The following is a 17,610-nucleotide window of genomic DNA, read 5'->3' on the forward strand; positions in this document are numbered from 1 at the left end:
CTTATAGGAACTTATCCCTGTATTTACTGTAGGAATAGTGGTTCTAGTATTTGTCAATTCAGTATTCACAGTAACTTTATAGAACATAACTACGAGAGATAACAAGAATCTATTCTAAAATGGAGAAAGAAAAATTAATGAAAACTTCTAGGTTTTTGCCTTGAGCAAATGATGATGCCATTTATTAAAAGAGTGAATAGAGGAAGATCAGTTTTGAGGGAGGCAGTAGCCATAGGGATCAGAGATAATGTTTAGTTTTTCACTTGAGGTAGAAGTTCCTGAAAGGCATACAGCTGGGCATGTCCATAACTCCATTTGTGGGTATGGACCTCAGGAATGTTTTAGAATGGGATAGTCTTTTGATTCATTTTGTATGTACAATACAGTGGTTTTTGAGGCCAGGAATGTGGGATGAGGTCACCCAAGGATAGTGTGTATAATGAGAACAGATGAAATTTCAATAGTTAAAATGAGTAAAGGAAGAAGAACATGCAAAGTATACTGGAAACAGTGTGGAGAGAGGAAAGTATGCATATTAAAGCCAGGGAAAGAGAACAATTCAGAAAGAAAGGCGCTGTCTCTATTATCATATATTATCAAGCAGTTATGGACTAACATGTATTCATTAGATTTAGTGAAAAGCATATTCATAACTCAGAATAGTTTCATAAGTGATGGTGGTAACCTGATTTTTACTGCATTAAGTAGTATGTGATTATACTGGATTAAGTAGTATGTAGATTAAGAGAAATCTGATCTGACATTATTCTAGGTACTTTATCTTATTTTCCAAGTTTTATATTAAACTTCTACTTTTTATCATTAACATTTATTTGATCACATATAGGCAAATATTTTTTCTGGATTGTTTTCCTAGGGTGAACTCACTAAATCTCATTCTGTTTAGGGCTTTCCACTTTATTCTGTAGGGATGATAGTATATATCCCATCTCCTCAGGAAGAGAGTAAAATGCCAAAATATTTTTTTATGCTCTCCTGAACTTTTAAATATCATTGCTATTTTTTAAGTATTTAGTACTCAGGCAGAAATTTGAGCTCTGTTCTTTCTCCTTCTCTGCTTACTACGTAAGGTAAAAATAACTTTACATATAATACACTTTTGGTCAGAGAGTGATCATTTTGTTCATAGAGTGATAAAGGAGTTGCTTTTTTATAAAAATTGAATTTGTTTTTGAGTATCAACATTTCAGTAAACAAGTGAAAAATATAGCAATGAATAGAACTTTATTAATATTTTTATATTTACCAATTTTAGTGAGAAAAGCAATTGATTTTATGAAGCTGTTCTTTTCTTTTTTAAACTTTTACTTTGAAATAACAGTAGACTTACAAAAAGTTACAAAGGTAATACAAAGAACTCTGTATATATTTCAACAAGATCCTATAAATGTTAGTCTTACCACATTTGCTTTATTTGAAACATTTAAAAAATTTTAAGTTACATATATGATGACCCTTAACTTCTAACAATCTAATATGCATATCCTAAAAATAAGGACATTCTCTCACTCAGTCTAAACACAATTATCAAAATCAAGAAATGAACATTGATATGGTACTATTTTCTAGTCTGTATACCTATTCTGTCTGTTAGCATAGTCGCATGTGGCTATTTAAATTCAAATTAATTAAAATTAAATAAGGTAAACATACTAATGACAATTTAAGCACTTAGCCGACCAGTGGCTCTTCTGTTGGAGAGCATAGATACTGAACACTTCCATTGTAGAAACTTACTCTAGACATTGAAATCTTGCCAGTGGCTGAGGTTGTGGCTCAGGTGTAGAGTGCTCACCTAGCACGTGTGAGGCACTGGGTTTGATCCTTAGCACCACATAAAATAAAAATAAATAAAATAAAAGTATTGTCCATCTACAACTAAAAAAATTTTTTAAAAAATCTTGTCAGTTGTCCCACTAAGCTTCTTCATAGCAAAGAAGCAGCAATTTTTCTGGTTCAGGATCATTACATGATCATGTTACAGTTAGTTGTCTCTTTAGTATCCTTTAATCTGGAATTGTTTTCCAGAATTAATTTGTCTTTCAAGACCTTGACATTTTGAAAGCATTACAGGTCAGTTAGTTTATAAAGTGTCCCTCATTTGAAGTTTGTCTAGTGTTTCTTCAGGATTACCTTCAGATAAGGATTTTGGGGAAAATACTAGAGAAGCCCTATTACATCTCTTTCAGTGTATCATATTTGAAAATTTGTGATTTCAGTTTTTCCAGTTACTTTTTGATCTGTCAGGTTGCTCCACTGTAAAGTTGGAGAAACTATTTTCTGCCTTGAAATTATTAAATATCTTAAGAGGAGATACTGTAAGGCTCTGTAAATTTATTTTTCTCATATTTTCATAAAGTAAAGATTGTCATGTGATTGTGTATATCTCATCTCTGGGTTATCCTATATCTTATACCCATTATTGAGAACAAGATTTTGTTTGGGTTGGGGATGGTTTGCAATGCTGGGGATGAAACTCAGGACCTTGATCATGTTAGAGAAGCACATTACCACTGAGCTACTACACCCCCAGCTGTGGAGATATATTCACTAACTTCACTTTGTCATCGTTGAACTTGGACAGATATTCACTATTTCTTTTCAATTTTGAGGACTTATCATGTAATCAGCATTCGGTTTGGTTTAGGTTAGATTAATTTTTTGTTTCATTTTGTTTTGTTTTTATAGCCTGTTTCTTATTATGTCCCTTTATTAATGCTTGTGAAACATGGTTAACACCAAGTTAGGGTTGAAATTTGCAGCTTATTCATATACAGAAGTATCTTTTAGACTTCTGTCTTTTTGAAGAGGGAATACAAGGGTAAGGTGTTAGGAGCAACTTTCTAGAAAATTGAAGTTGTATACCCCAGTGCCTAGCATTATGTTTGGCATAGTTAGAGTGCTCAGTAAATAGTACTAATTTTATTGGATGAATAAAAGCCCTATATGGTCCCAATTTCTTTTGTGTCAGTTCTTTTTTTTTTTTTTTTTTCCTGCAAAAAGCTTTAATTTTTATTTGGTCCAAGGCTTGGGAGGGGCTCCATGGTGGTTAAAAAAGCTGCCTAGGGGTTAGAGGGAGAGGCTCAGGCCAAAGCCCTGATGCCAGGAGATGCAAAGAAGCTCCATCAAAGGCCACTGTACTCCAGGGCCTGTAGTCATGCTTGAGGGTGAGTCTTTGGAAAGATACTCGCCCAGGCCAGCCTGCGGGCCCGCCAGACGGTGGAGGTTAGTCAAGTGGTCCTCCATCTTCTTGATGAGCTTCACCTCCTCATCAAGGAAGTGGTTCTCCAGAAAGTCACAGAGATGTGGATCTGTGCGGGTAGAACCCAAGGCATGAAGATCCAAAATGGCTTGGAACAGGTTCTTCTCCAGAGCCAAGGCAGCTTCCATGGCGTCCAGAGTGTTGCCCCACTCATCTTGAGAAGGTTTCTGCACGTCCTGGAAGAGGGCGCGGCCGCCACTCTGGTTTTGCATCTTCAGGAGACGCTCAGAGGCCTCGTGCTTTTCTTCAGCCAACTCGAGGAAGAAGTGGCCTACGCCCTCCAGAGCCACATTGTCAGGGTCGGAATAGTAGCCCAGAGAGAGGTAGGTGTAGGAGGCGCGCAGATGCAAATTAACCAGGCGGTGGACGGCAGCCTCCACCTCGGTGGAATAATTCTGACAAATCTGGGAGGTCATGGTTGGTCGTCAAGAAGGAGCTAACCACAAAAAACGGAGTTGGCTGGTCCTGAAAGCAGGTCCTGGGCGAGCAGATGGTCCTGGAGATTGCAAATGCAGATCAGATTGGAAGGCGGTTGGAAGCTGGAAGAAAAGGGAGTCCCAGGCTCTGTTCCATTCAAACACTGTTGAAGCAAGAAGCAGATCCCTGGGACCTCCAGGCTCATTGGTTGTGTGTCAGTTCTTTTAGATAATTTTTAAACTTAGTCATTTTTCATCTGGAGAGCCAATTTTTCTCTTAACATTTTACTGCCTGAACATTTTCTTTATCAAAACATTTCCAAATTGTCTTCTGTGGAAAAATATATGTGTTGAAATTTTCAAAGAGTTGGAATTTCAAGTACAAACATCAGATTGGTTTCTTTCCTGTGCTTTGTTTGCAAGGCCTTTAAGATATTAACTGTACACCTTTAGGATATTAATTCTACACTTTGAATCTCATGGAGGTGAAAGAATACCCAGCATTTCTTAAACTTATTTAATGATAAAGCCCATTTTTTCTCAGTTTCAAATGGAATACTTTTTTGGTTAATGCTTATCTGATCATTAAAAAAGATGCTTGATTTTCTGTAGGCTGATTTCTTTGTTATTGTTTTGTATCATTTTTTTTTTCATTTTGTATGTCCTTCATACAGCCAAAATGAGATTTTTTTTCTTATTAATATGGACAGCTTCTTCACAGATAAATATAACCTGTCTTAGGAAATTCATTGATTTCTCAAAAAGCTGAACCCATGAATTAGAAATAGCCTTAAGATTACTTACCTAAATGTCATATAGTTATCAGGCAAATTTAGTTCAATTTTTTGAAACATTTAAATTCTTTGTAAGCCATTCTATACACCTTAGTAGATGTTTCATAATTTGTTAGAAAAAGTAGTAAAAATTTCAAACATTCAAAGAATGTTGAGTCAGTCTCTTAATGACAAAATTATAGGGAGTAAGAAAAATGTCCATAGAAATAGAAGCAAGAGGAGTCTATATAAATAGTAATGTGAAGAAGAGCAAATTCCTTTTTAGCTGTAACATCGCATTTTTTACATGTTGCACACATTGTTTAGCCGTTTCTAAACACATTTCCATTTACGTCATTTGTAAAAACTGCCTAGACTCATGTTCTGGAAAACTGACAAAGTTGTAATGAACAGATGCAGATTCCATAATTGCAATCGGCTTTTACTCTAAACTAATTTTCTGGGTCATGCATCATTAATAATTTCTATTTTTCTCCATTTTTACCTTACAAATTTGAAAAGGCTTTTCTCAAAGTGAAATGATTTTGTTGACTTTTTAAAATCAGAGCTTATTACATTATGATGTATAGGTGCTCCAATTGCCTATATTTAAACCTAGAATTTTAAGAGTGCCTTCTTAACATTTCTAATGATTTTTTTATATAATTTTAAAATTTTTTTCTCTATTTCACCAAAATGCTTAACAATTTTGAATCTTGTCCCTCTATTTTAATTGTATTTTTCCTAAAATTAATAATAATAATAATAATAATAATAATAATAATTGTTTTAAAACTAGATCTTATAGAATATGATTTATCATTTTATGTTTTTCACAAATTCAACTCTATCTTAAAAATAAATAACACTTATTAGCAGGATCTCAAATACTAACAAAAAGGATATATTTTCATGTTATTTGTTTTATTCTGATAAGATTTTCTAACAATACCATTGAAACAACTGTTGAATTCCAAAGTAGGTCTAATTCAGGTGAATCTCTGATAGATTTTTTTTTTTTTTAAAGAGAGAGAATTTTTAATATTTATTTTTTAGTTTTCGGCTTACACAACATCTTTGTATGTGGTGCTGAGGATTGAACCCGGGCCGCACGCATGCCAGGCGAGCGCGCTACCGCCTGAGCCACATCCCCAGCCCCTCTGATAGATTTAAAGAGACCAAATAATCTGCTCTAAGCAAAATACTCACACATTTTCAATAAAATGAAATGATCCTGGAAAAATCCTGATCTTTTAACAACTCCTACAACAACTTCTGACTATTACTTCATTTTATCATATGAATGGAGAACACAATGTTACTGAAGGAATGATTGTTTTTAAGTTATTTTTTTTTTTTAGTGCTTATGTATTGTTTTCATTAAAGAATCAAAATATAGAGAAAGTGTTTCGGTACATTGTTGCTTGTTGTGAGGAAGATTTAATAGTTTGTTATGGACTATTAAAATGAACAGAAGTCATTTAGAGTTCAGATATATATTTAGAACTAACATGTGTGCAAAAAGAAACAAAGCAAATCAAGAAATTCTGGAAAAGGTTGTTTGAAAGAACAAACTGATATTTTAAAGCTACCATTGATTAAATAAATATGGACAAGAAATTTAAATTTTCTTAATTTTGAATATTTTTTAATATTCTCAACTAGCAACTTAGAATTAACAGAATTGAATCAGGAAAACATAAAACTTTTTATCTAAAAGAATGGTTACAAATATATAATAAAACTTAATTTCAAATTCTGTGTAGGAAACCTGAAATGGTTATAGCAGTTATATGAGATAATCCCAAACTGAACAGCTCTCTGAAATTAGTAATAAAATGCTATTTTGTCACTGCATATAGAAGTTTTTAAACAATTCTAATATAAATTAGTTTTCTCTCTGATTTTGAAATGTCTTTTTTATATTTTTTCTTTAAAAAGAGAAAAGAAAAAGCCATGTTTCAGATATCCATTGAGCAAATCTTAATAGAAATTCAAGTGAATAATTTGTTCTTTTAATTTTTGAATTAAAAAGTATGTATAATATTGAAAGCACATGCTAAGTAGGTTTGCAAAATGGATTTTGTAGCATATGGTAAAGTAAAACCCTGGTGACCTTTTGGTCTTGTTGATCACATGCATGAAGATGATCATCTGTTAATCTCTGGTAATCACTGGTATATCCTTGTACAGAAGACAGAACAGATTTTATTTGTGCTACATTTGCTCTTTTTTGAAAATGCTTTAACAAGGAATTTTTAAAAATAATTTTATGGTCTAAAAATAAAGAATATTTTATATTTAAAGAAAATAATTTTAAAGTAAAAATTTTCAACATATATGTTTCTCCATTTTTTGGAGTTTTTTTTTAATGATTTGAAGAATAATTTTCTGAAAGTCAGGCATGAATGAGTGTTATGCTTGTTACTACATAGCCACATACACATGTACACATTGACACATACATGATCACAAATATATATATATATATACACACACACACACACACAGTATGTGTGTGTGTATGTGTGTGTGTGTGTGTTGTTTTCCTGTTGCAATCCAGTGCTTCTCATACATTTATATGCATATCAGTTAGCTGGAATCTTTTTAAAATTCAAATTCTGAGTCAGTAGTTCTAGGGTGGGGTTTAAGAGTCTGCAATTATTTATTATAGGTTTGCAGATCATGAATATGCTGTTACTCAAGGGTCAGCCAACATTTTTCTGTAAAGTGTCTTTTCAGGCCAAGAAGCAAAATTGAGGATACCATGTAGGTACTTACATAACAAGAGAAAAAAACAAATGTCCACAATTTTTTAATTGATCAAGTTCAATTCATAATCATTAAGAACATTTTGGTAGTATAGTGACATAATGAAAAATACTATTTAGCAACAAAAAAATTGTCTACTGATACATATAGTAACTGAAACAAATTTCAAAAACGTGCTGATTGAAAGAGGCATCACAAGGCATCACACAAAAGCTACATACTATACGATTCCCTTTATATGAAGTTCTATGAAATACAAACAGTAATAGAAAGCTGATCATTATTACCTTAGCCCAGGAGTGAAGGGAAGGCTCGATGGCAAAGGTACATGAGGTAACTGTTTGGATGATGGAAATGTTTTGTATCTTGGTTGAGTGCTGGCTATTTTGGTGTTTATGTTTTTCGAACTTCCTGAACTTGGGGGAGGCAGCTGACATGTTACAAGGATGCTCAAGTAGCCCAAAAGTCTATATGGCTAGGAACTAAAGGACTCTTGACAGTGTGCAGGAAGGAAATGATGCCATGTTCAAGGGCTAGCTGAGTAAGCTGTCTAGAAGCAAATCTCCCAGCCCCAGTCAAGCCTTTGAATGACCTTAGATCCAGGCTGACATTAATTAAAGCCTGTTGTCAGAATCACCCAACTAAGGCATTCCTGAATTCCTTTTCATAGAACCTAATTATAATCATTATTTAAAACCAGAAACAAAAGTCTCCAAAAAAAAAAAAAAAACCATTCACTTTAATGGCCATCTTTAGTTTAATGGTTTAAAATTATGCCCATATAAAGTACATTTTTAAGCTTGGTTGAGCACTTATCAGCTAAGATAATATGTGAAACTACATTATAAATCATAAATCAGTGTACAAACATGTTATTGTTTCAAGTACTTTCCAATATTCCTTTGTATTGTAAATAGGGCAACTAATACTCTGCTCCTCTTTCATTAGGAGACTATTTATTCTGAAGTTATACTTGACCAGTAACATTTAGGGTAAATATTAAGTAGTTATTCACTTGAGAATATGTCTAGATGAATTTCCCCAGTAGACAAATGGGGACTTCTAAACTTTTTTCTTGGGGATCCAGGATTTAAATATATTATAGTTCCTACTTTACACCTTAAGAAAATATAGAGAAATGAAGGCATTATGGTGATATAATGTTATAAGTATTGGACTTGATAATAGGAAAGCTACTACAAGGTCATGGGGAAATTATTCCAGCTTCTCCAGATCTTTTATAAATCTCCTCCTCTATAAAAATGAAGTTCTTAGGCTAGGTGATATTAAAAATTTAAAAATCTATGACTCTAGCTGGGCGCAATGACACACATGTTAAATCCCAGCAGCTTGGGAGGCTGAGATAGGAGGATCGTGAGTTCAAAGCCGGTCTCAGCAAGGCACTAAGCAACTCAGTGAGACCCTGTCTCTAAATAAAATACAAAATAGGGTAGAGTTCAACTCCCTATACCCCCCAAAATCTATGACTCTATGAATTAATAATCTTGAAGTATTTTAAGGAATATAATAGTAGTATAAAGTAGCTTAAACATAGCATAGAAAAATGCTTCAGTTACTGATTTTATATGCAAATGTCTCTTTGGTGCCATAAACTTTCAAAGATATAATTTCAGCATAATGCTTTTCTAAATCCCTAGGTTTTTTTTTTTAAAAGGATAGGTAGTCCCCAATTTATGATGGTTTGACTTCAATTTTCACCTTTACAATGCTATAAAAATAATGTGCATCCAATACAAACTATATTTTGAAATGTGAAAATTCCCTGGAAAAGCCATATGCAGTATGATACTTTTGTGATTCTGCAGTAATGAGCTGCAACTCCAAGCTGACCATACTATCACAACTGGTACTGTACAGTGTACTATATTGTTGAGCTAGAATGTTCAGTAGCTTAGGTACCTTGAATGAATTTTTGACTTAACATTTCCAACTTAGAATGAGTTTATTGGAACATAACTTCATCATAATTCAAGTAGTATCTGCATTAATTAATAAATGTATGCATTCGTTTGTTTTGAAAGGGGGTCTCACTAAGTTGCCCAAGGCCAGTCTCAAATTCCTGGGCTCAAGTGGTTCTCTTGCCTCAGACTTCTGAGTAACTGAGATATTAGGAACTGAGACCACAGATGTGTAGCAGCACACTTGTCTGTATTTTTAAAAGAGGATTTTGATCTAACAACCTGAAAGTGTAGGAGAATTTTTTGGAATATTGTAGCATTGTGGTACAAAAAAGGAAGTAAAAATGTAAGTGTTTTACATACTTATCTTTGTAGCTATTAAAACCTTTTTAGTTCCAAAATTGTAAAACTGTCTGAATGTATATCATTATATATTATATTTTAGTCAATGGTATAAATGGGTATATATACTATAATCACAGAAATATTTTTTACAAGAAATGTTTTTACACTTTTGTGTTTTCCTTCTTAGATCTTGCATTTCATATAAGAAAGCTAGCTTGCTCTGTTATTTAATGACGTAAGGTAATTAGTGATCTACACAAATAAAATTATTTTAAATTTTAGCTTATGGATTTCCTAAGTTAAATACATTGATGTTAGCTTGAGCCTAATGCAGCTTTGGTATTATTTAGATCTGGATTCAAATCTCAATCTTCCTATTTATCAGCTGTATACAAGTTATTCAAACTTTTTAAGCTGTAATTTCTTTTATTTTTTTTCTTTTTTTAAATGAAGTGATAAACCTATCATGAACTTAACTTGTTGCTTAATTAAGGATTAAATGAGTAAGATAATAAGTGGCTAGCAGTGAGAAATTATTTTCTTTTATTCCCAAATTTAACAAATCAAACATTGCCATCAACTATTAGACCTAAGATTTACATTCTTGTTTCAGCACATCTGAAGAACGAGTAACAGAACAAAGATCAGTTTGATCCATCCTGTTCCAGCTGCATGTAATAGGAGGAAAATAGCTCATTAATATGGCTTAATATTTGACTCTTTTCTTTTTCTTGCCTGTTGTTAGCTCTGAATAATTTTCCAACAGGAATTATTAGGTTGTCCAATATTTTTATAAATATAGAATTGTAAACTATTTTACTAGTGGTAAGCAATTTCTACTTAGCATTACCTAGTGGCTACATGTATAAAATTATTTAATGAAGATGCAATATGCTACTTTATAGGCAAATCGATATAAGTTTGAAAACCAATACTAGATATATGGTCTTAAGCAAGCTGCATAATATCTAAGCCTAAATTTCCTCAGCAGTTAACAAATGTTGATAATAATTGAGTACTTAGCATAACACCTGGAACATATTAAGCAGTCAAAAATTGTTAGTTATAAATTACCATTGTCATCATTAGGTGATAATTACAGATTTAACCTATATGGGCTAACTTAGCTAACTCTTGGTGATTTGTTATTCTTAGAGTTTTCAAGTTTGTATGAAGAAGAAATCTATTTTCATTATTCGAAAGTGCATACTTTGTTGAATAGTGTTGTCTTTAGAAGATGGCATATAATATGGAAATTCGAAACAATAAGGTTCTATTACTAAGATTCTTGACAAGAAACTTGAACTGATTGTTGGGTTATGCAGTTTTGGTGAAAAGTTTGAATTGTGAACTTTAACATAATAATTATCTTTGTTTACCTCTTATTAGCATTATCATAGTGGTAAGTATGCTTAGGAAGAGTGCAAATATCACTTTATTAATAACTAAATTGCTGTAAGTATCCTGGGGGTTAACAGAAGAAATGGTATCCTGAGGGTTAACAGAAGAAAAAATTAATTCAGTTATTAAGTCATGCCTTAATTGTTACAGACTCTAAGAATGAAATTCATATCAAAAAAATTATAGTTTTATGTCTGCCTCAGCTTAGAGGATGCAAGACTTTGTATACATCTCTTATTTTCTTTTGCATTTAATTTTTTACTTTAAACTTTTTGTTTTTGGTGGTAGAAGTAATCAAACCCAGGATTTCCATGTTAGGCAAGCACTCTATCATTAAGCTACACCCCTGGCCCACTCTCAGCTTTTTTTTAATGAATTTTTTTCTTATTATTACAGTAACATGTACCCCTCAAACTTCAGATAATACAGAAAATAAAAATTACCTGTAGTCCTGCTCCCAAGTAATATCCACTATGAATTTTTAATATAGTATGCTTATGGGTTTCTATTTTTTATTTTTTAAATTTTAATTATTATTTTATTTTTATTTTTGATACTGGGGATTGAACCCAGAAGTCCTTTGCCACTGAGCTATGTCCCTAGCCCTTTTCATTTTTTATTTTGAGGCAGTGTCTCATTAAATTGCTTAGGAATTCATTAATTTGCTGAGGATGGAAACATGCAGTTCTCCTACCTCACCCTCCCAAGTTACTGTGATTGCAGGCATGCACCACCATCCCCAGTGATCTTTTAATACATTCATATGCATGCTTAGATATGTCTATAATGCATCTATGTACACACATATATACACCCAGCCCTGATAAACATGCTAAGAACACATTTTCCATGTTAATATATTAAACTTATGTCATTTAAATTACTAATTGTCATATGACTTTTCCATTAGGATTTTTTAAGTCTTCTTCTTTATAAGACATATATCACATGTTAGCATACCTATAGCATATACAGAACAAAATCCTACAATACTTTCTATTCAGATACTTTTTCCTGCCATATGAATTTTAAGTTCTTATTCAGTAAAATCTATCATTTTTTTTCCTTTTTGCATACTTTTTGATGTAAGGCTTAGAAAGACCTTTCATTTCAAGGCAATTTAAGTATTTCTTTTACATTTTTAACAGTTCTCTGATGGTTTTATTTTGCATTTAGCTCTTTAATCCTTTGATAAGTACTTAATGATTTGAAAGCCAAATCTAGGGAGTACAGAGGTACATGTGTTATTGAAACAAATTGCTGTACCCACATTTCACTGTCCTGAAATATTTCCCAAATATCCAAGGCTTGAAAGTAAAGTTAGAGAATCAGTTATCTTATCATAGTCTGTAGTAGAGCTTTTGCTGAAGGTAAAAAACAGGGCTCAGGTAGGTGAAAGTAAGCAAGGGACTTAGGTGGAAAGCCTCAGGGTCTGAAAAAAATTAAGAAGGACCACCAGATAAATAATTTACTTCTCAACATTGCTTTAAAGGTTCAGATGTTGGTTCTTGCTTACATGTTTTCTAGACATCACACTACATAAATTAATATTCAGAAATACAAGTATGTTATAATCTAAGTATGTAGGGTTCTCCCTGTCCTTTTGCCTTATCTTTCTTCCCACTATTGATCTCAGTTCCCCTAAAGTGTTTACATATTGACCTGACATTGAGGAAAGGGTACTCAATCCTTGTTGCCTCTGGATGTGGTGTCTTATCTGATCTCCAGAACTTCTTTGTCTACACAGATAATATAGACAAAATGTGTATGGTCAATATAACTCTTGGTCTATTCTCTTAAAAGTCCAAGTTTGCCACTTACTGTGTGTCACTTTTCTTACCTTCAAAATAGGAGAGAATAATAGGACCTATTTTATAGACTTGTGAGGATTAAATGACTTAGTCAATGTAAATCACTTAAACGGCACTTGGCACATAATAAATGTTTGCTTTATTATAATTATAATAATCATACTTATCATATTATGAAGAGCAAGGTATAGTGATTGTCGAGAATTCATTTATCTCCTGTTTATTAAGCCCCTTTCAGATTTGGGCTGCCCATTTATCAACCTCTGTTATTTGATTCTTTATCTTTAATACTATAATAAACACTTGGCAAGCATGCTAACTTAATTCTCAGCTATCTTTCATATCCTTTAGGTAGAAGTGGCAGAACACTGAGAATATTTTCTAGATCATTTCTGTACTTCCCTGAAGATAAGGGAAACCTAGAAGGTTTCTTTTGAGAACATCAAATCAGACTTCCTTAATTTAGATTTGCTCCCTTTGCTTCTATAGAGAAAGCCTTAGTTTACTTCTCTGAGTCTTCTTCTTTCATATCCTTGTGGCACCATTTTCTGCTATTTAATCCTTTAGTAAATGCTTTAAGTACTTTTGAAAGCCAGATATAAAGAAGACTGAAGTAAATGTGTGGATAAACTCAGCAGTTGTTATGTACATTTCATTGTCCTGAAATAGCTCCCCAAATACCCTTCCAAGATCAAAAAGACCAAAGTTAAGAGAATCACAGTCTTTAGTATAGTATTTACTAAAATCAAATGTATGAGATTCAAATATGCCACTCTGGCATAATGATTACTTTGAGCTACAAGGATTGGAAAAATGGCAAATACAGTAAGGGCTCTGTGACCTCTTCCCTACTTCATACCTGAAATCAGTTCCTAGAATTTCCCATGAGAACGGTTCCCTCTCTAAAACAGGAACAGAAGAACATTCTTAACATTGGAGATTAGGAGTTGATGCTGAAATGGATCTATGCAAACAAACCTACTAGAACAGCATTTATCTTCCATTACACTTCTCCAATATATTCCTCGTCTTACAATTTAGTGACTGTAGCCGAAGCCCCTTTGCCTTTGTCACAATTTATCATTCTTTGTTTTAGAAAGTATGTAAGGTTTGGTACCTAACAACAGCTTCTGCAGTCTTCATTTTTCTTATAAGGGTTTCTATGCATGTAAAAATATTAAAATAAAACTTGTATGCTTCACTCATATTAATGTTTTGTGCGTTAGTTTAATTCTCAGGCTCAGCAATAAAACCCAATAGGGTAGAAGGAAGTTATATTGCAGAGTTAAAGCTTCCAATATTCTAGAGCAAGCCATTTTAGAATTGAAAATCATTTTGAGTATTTACCTAGATCTTAGAAATTAAAGCCATATTATGAAGATATTATTTTGGAATTCTAAGCCAATAATTTAGCTTCTGCATTTGCCTGAAAGTAGTTCTTATAAATGAAGAGACATGGGTAAAAGAAAGTTAAGAATGGGGAGTGACAAAAGAAACCTTTCAGTATCTGAAAATATTCCATTATAGTTGTTTTATGGTCATTTTGAAGAAGGATATTTCACTGTACTTAGGATGTACAGCTGTAGGGTAGTTACAACCAGGTATCTTTTTAAGAACTTGTGTGTGTGTGTGTGTGTGTGTGTGTGTGTGTGTGGTCCTGGAGATTAAACCAGGGGTGCCCAACCACTGAGCTATAACCCCAACCCTTTTTATTTTTTCTTTTGGGACAGGCTCTTTCCTAGTTGCCCACGTTGGCCTCCAATTTTCAATCTTTCCACTTTAGCCTCCCAAGTATCTGGGAGTACAGGCATGTGCCACTGTGCCCAGCTAAGAACTTTTACTTGTTTTGTGAGACACATTTTGTGTAATTTGCAAGTATACTCTGAAGGTGTTTCCTTTTTATTCCTGGCTACTTAATTAATTTATTCTTACATACCTATAATAATCACCGTCTTCACCATAATACATTACTTATAGTTGCACCAGTTTAGAGCTTATAAATTGTAGACTGTAGTGATGGAAAGAAATGTGAACTAGGATTAATGTAAAAGAAAAGTCAGGATGATCGTAATAGCAACAGAAATTAGAAATAGGTGGCCAGGTGGTTTTTGTTTTGTTTTCTGTACCTAAGGTTTAAGGTTTCTTTCTTTTTTTCTTTCTTTCTTCTGGGACTGGGGTTTGAATCCAGAGGTACTCCACCACAGAGCTACATCCCCATCCCTTTTAATTTTTATTTTGAGACAGGGTTTCATTAAGTAGCGAAGGATGGCCTTGAATTTGTGACCTTCCTGCCTTAGCCTCCCGTGTAGATGGGATTACAGGTGTGCACCAGTATTCATAGTCAAAAATATTTTGTCCAGGGTCAATTTGAGAGTTGGGGAATGGGAAAATAGAGACAGGTTGCATACAAAAGGGCTATCTCAGAGGCCTTGTCTATTTCATCAATATAAGCCAAATATGTAGTAGAATACTTGGCATATAGATACTCAAGTAATAATTATAAAGTAATTGACGTTTATATGATTCGAACTACATGTTACACACTAAAAGCTTTATATTTATATTTATTTTTATATTTATTGGTTTATTGATTTATCCTGACAACACCAGTAGGTGTTGTTAATACTCTCATTTTTCACAGATAAAATCAGTGAACATAAATAAATAAATAAATAACTTGCAGAACCAAGATTCCAAAGTCCAACTTTCAACCACTAACTGCATCATTTGTTTATTGATTATAATGTTACATAAATGAAAGGAGCCAACAAGTGACTCATCAAAATTAAAACATTGTTGGAGGATTAGAAAAGAGTTCAAGGTGATGGTTAAAATACATAAGGAAATATACTGAGCCAGAGAGTTCAGGTGAAGAGAGAGTAGTAAAATGAAGGGAAGTTTCAAAAAAGATTTCATATCTAAATCCCAAATATGGAAATTTAACTTTTGAAAATAATTTAAAAACCTGAAAATGATTAATTTATAAAATTATATTTGCTTTTTCTTCCTCTGGGTTTTAGCTGCATTTCCTGTAGGTATAGTGCTCTAGAGAATGAATGGGATAGTCAACCTTGATTATATAAGAATTTGGCTATTTCCAGCAAGTGAAACATGCTAAATAATTAGATTTTATTTAACAGTCAAATTTTCTTTATTTTTCTTTATATATTTTTAGTTGTTGATGGACCTTAATTTAATTTATTTACTTATATGTGGTGCTGAGAATCGAACCCAGTGTCTCATACATGCTAGGCAAACTCTTTACCACTTAGCTACAACCCTATCCCAGATCAATTTTTCTTTGACAGTATTTAATTTACAAAATTTTTTAAGATTAGAGTGGCATTTATAAATCTCTCATTATAAGTTCTAAACATCCTTTAAATAATTTTAACAAAATATTTAGAAATTTCCGTACTCAATTACTAATAATTTCGGAAGTGAATGCTATTATTGATATGTTATTAGATTTGCTGTGTAAAGCTGTTTCTACACGTAAACATCTTGGCCACCTGCAACTGTTTGTCAGTGGACTTGGTTTGAGAACACTAGTAGTAATTGTAAACTTAGGAATGTGTGACAAGCTAACAGCCAGCTGTGCATATCCTGACTTTTTCCAGGTGTTAAAATAAATATGACCATTTGGTTCACTTGTAATTCAACAAAATTTTTCATGATTCATTAGCTTAAAATCCATTTATAATTTTTTATTACAGTAGGTAATGTTATATTCATTTGAAACAAAAATACATATAATTGATTGTAATATTATTACTTATCATATTCAATGTTTCCATTAAATGAAAAGAATTTTAATGTAAAATTTGTGCAGAATTTTTTTATATTATTTTCATAGGAAAATATTAGTGAGCTACTTCTGCTTATAGGCATCAAAGAGAATGGAAAAATGAGTGAAAACATATATATGTATATATATCTGTGTGTATATATTTGTATATATATGTATATGTTTCTTTTTTTAGATAGAGATTTATTTAGGAAAGTAGATATATTTTCAAGGGAGAATGGGAGCAATCTCAAGAGAGAGATGCCTTTGGAGGTAAAGCAAGGAATGCACATTCAACAGAGAATGCAGTTTATCTCCAGAAGGTGAGACAGCCTGAAAATATCTTTTTTTATTGAGTCAGGGTTCAACTTACCTTAGCAGAAGCAAGTTCCAAACTGATCTTACGTTACCTTGGTATATATCTTTGGTACATAATATATTAATTTTCTGATAATTATTAAAGTTTTTGAACAGCTGCTCTTCAGTGTTAGTTACTAAAAAGACCCAGATGCCTAAATCTTGCCTTGGCCAAACTACTGATTCTTATAAGTTTCCTGAGGTAGGGGGAAATATATAGATAGATCTATCAATATTTAGGTACAGGTATGTAGGTAGGGAGATAGAGATAGATGGAGAGAGAGAGAGAGAGAGAGAGAGAGAGAGAGCGCACAAGCCAGCAACTGAAAGTGGTAAATCCAAATCCATCTTATTATTAGATTATTATATTTCTAAACCCCAAATACAGGTTTAGAGTTCCCAGATTAACTGGCGTGCAATATATGATTTAGACAACTTCCACGCCCCAGAATAAATGATCTCAGGAAGAGCAAAGAGAGTAGAGTTAACTGAAAGAGAGAAAAGAGTTAATAGAACTTTCTTTTCCTTTCCATCTCATACACTATTTCTAATCTGTTGGACGGTGGTTGCTAAGATCCAAGCATATGTTAAACCAAAAGAATGATTCTGTTCCTGGGAATAGAAGATACATTCTTGCTTTCCCCAGAAAAGAAGATATACTATTATGAATGATGGAACTTCTGAACACCAAGCCTTGTTAACTTGTGGCAGAGTCACTGTTTCTTCTAAAAAGTAGTACACTGATT

General features: G+C 32.9%; 1 pseudogene; it reads right to left on the reverse strand.

The window, feature by feature from the left end:
- Positions 1 to 3,014: 3,014 nt before the first annotated feature.
- Positions 3,015 to 3,810, reverse strand: LOC107138543 (annotated as a pseudogene).
- Between the last annotated feature and the right edge of the window lie 13,800 nt (positions 3,811 to 17,610).

This window comes from Marmota marmota, unplaced genomic scaffold (assembly GCF_001458135.2).
Source record: "Marmota marmota marmota unplaced genomic scaffold, marMar, whole genome shotgun sequence".
Lineage (NCBI taxonomy): Eukaryota > Metazoa > Chordata > Mammalia > Rodentia > Sciuridae > Marmota > Marmota marmota.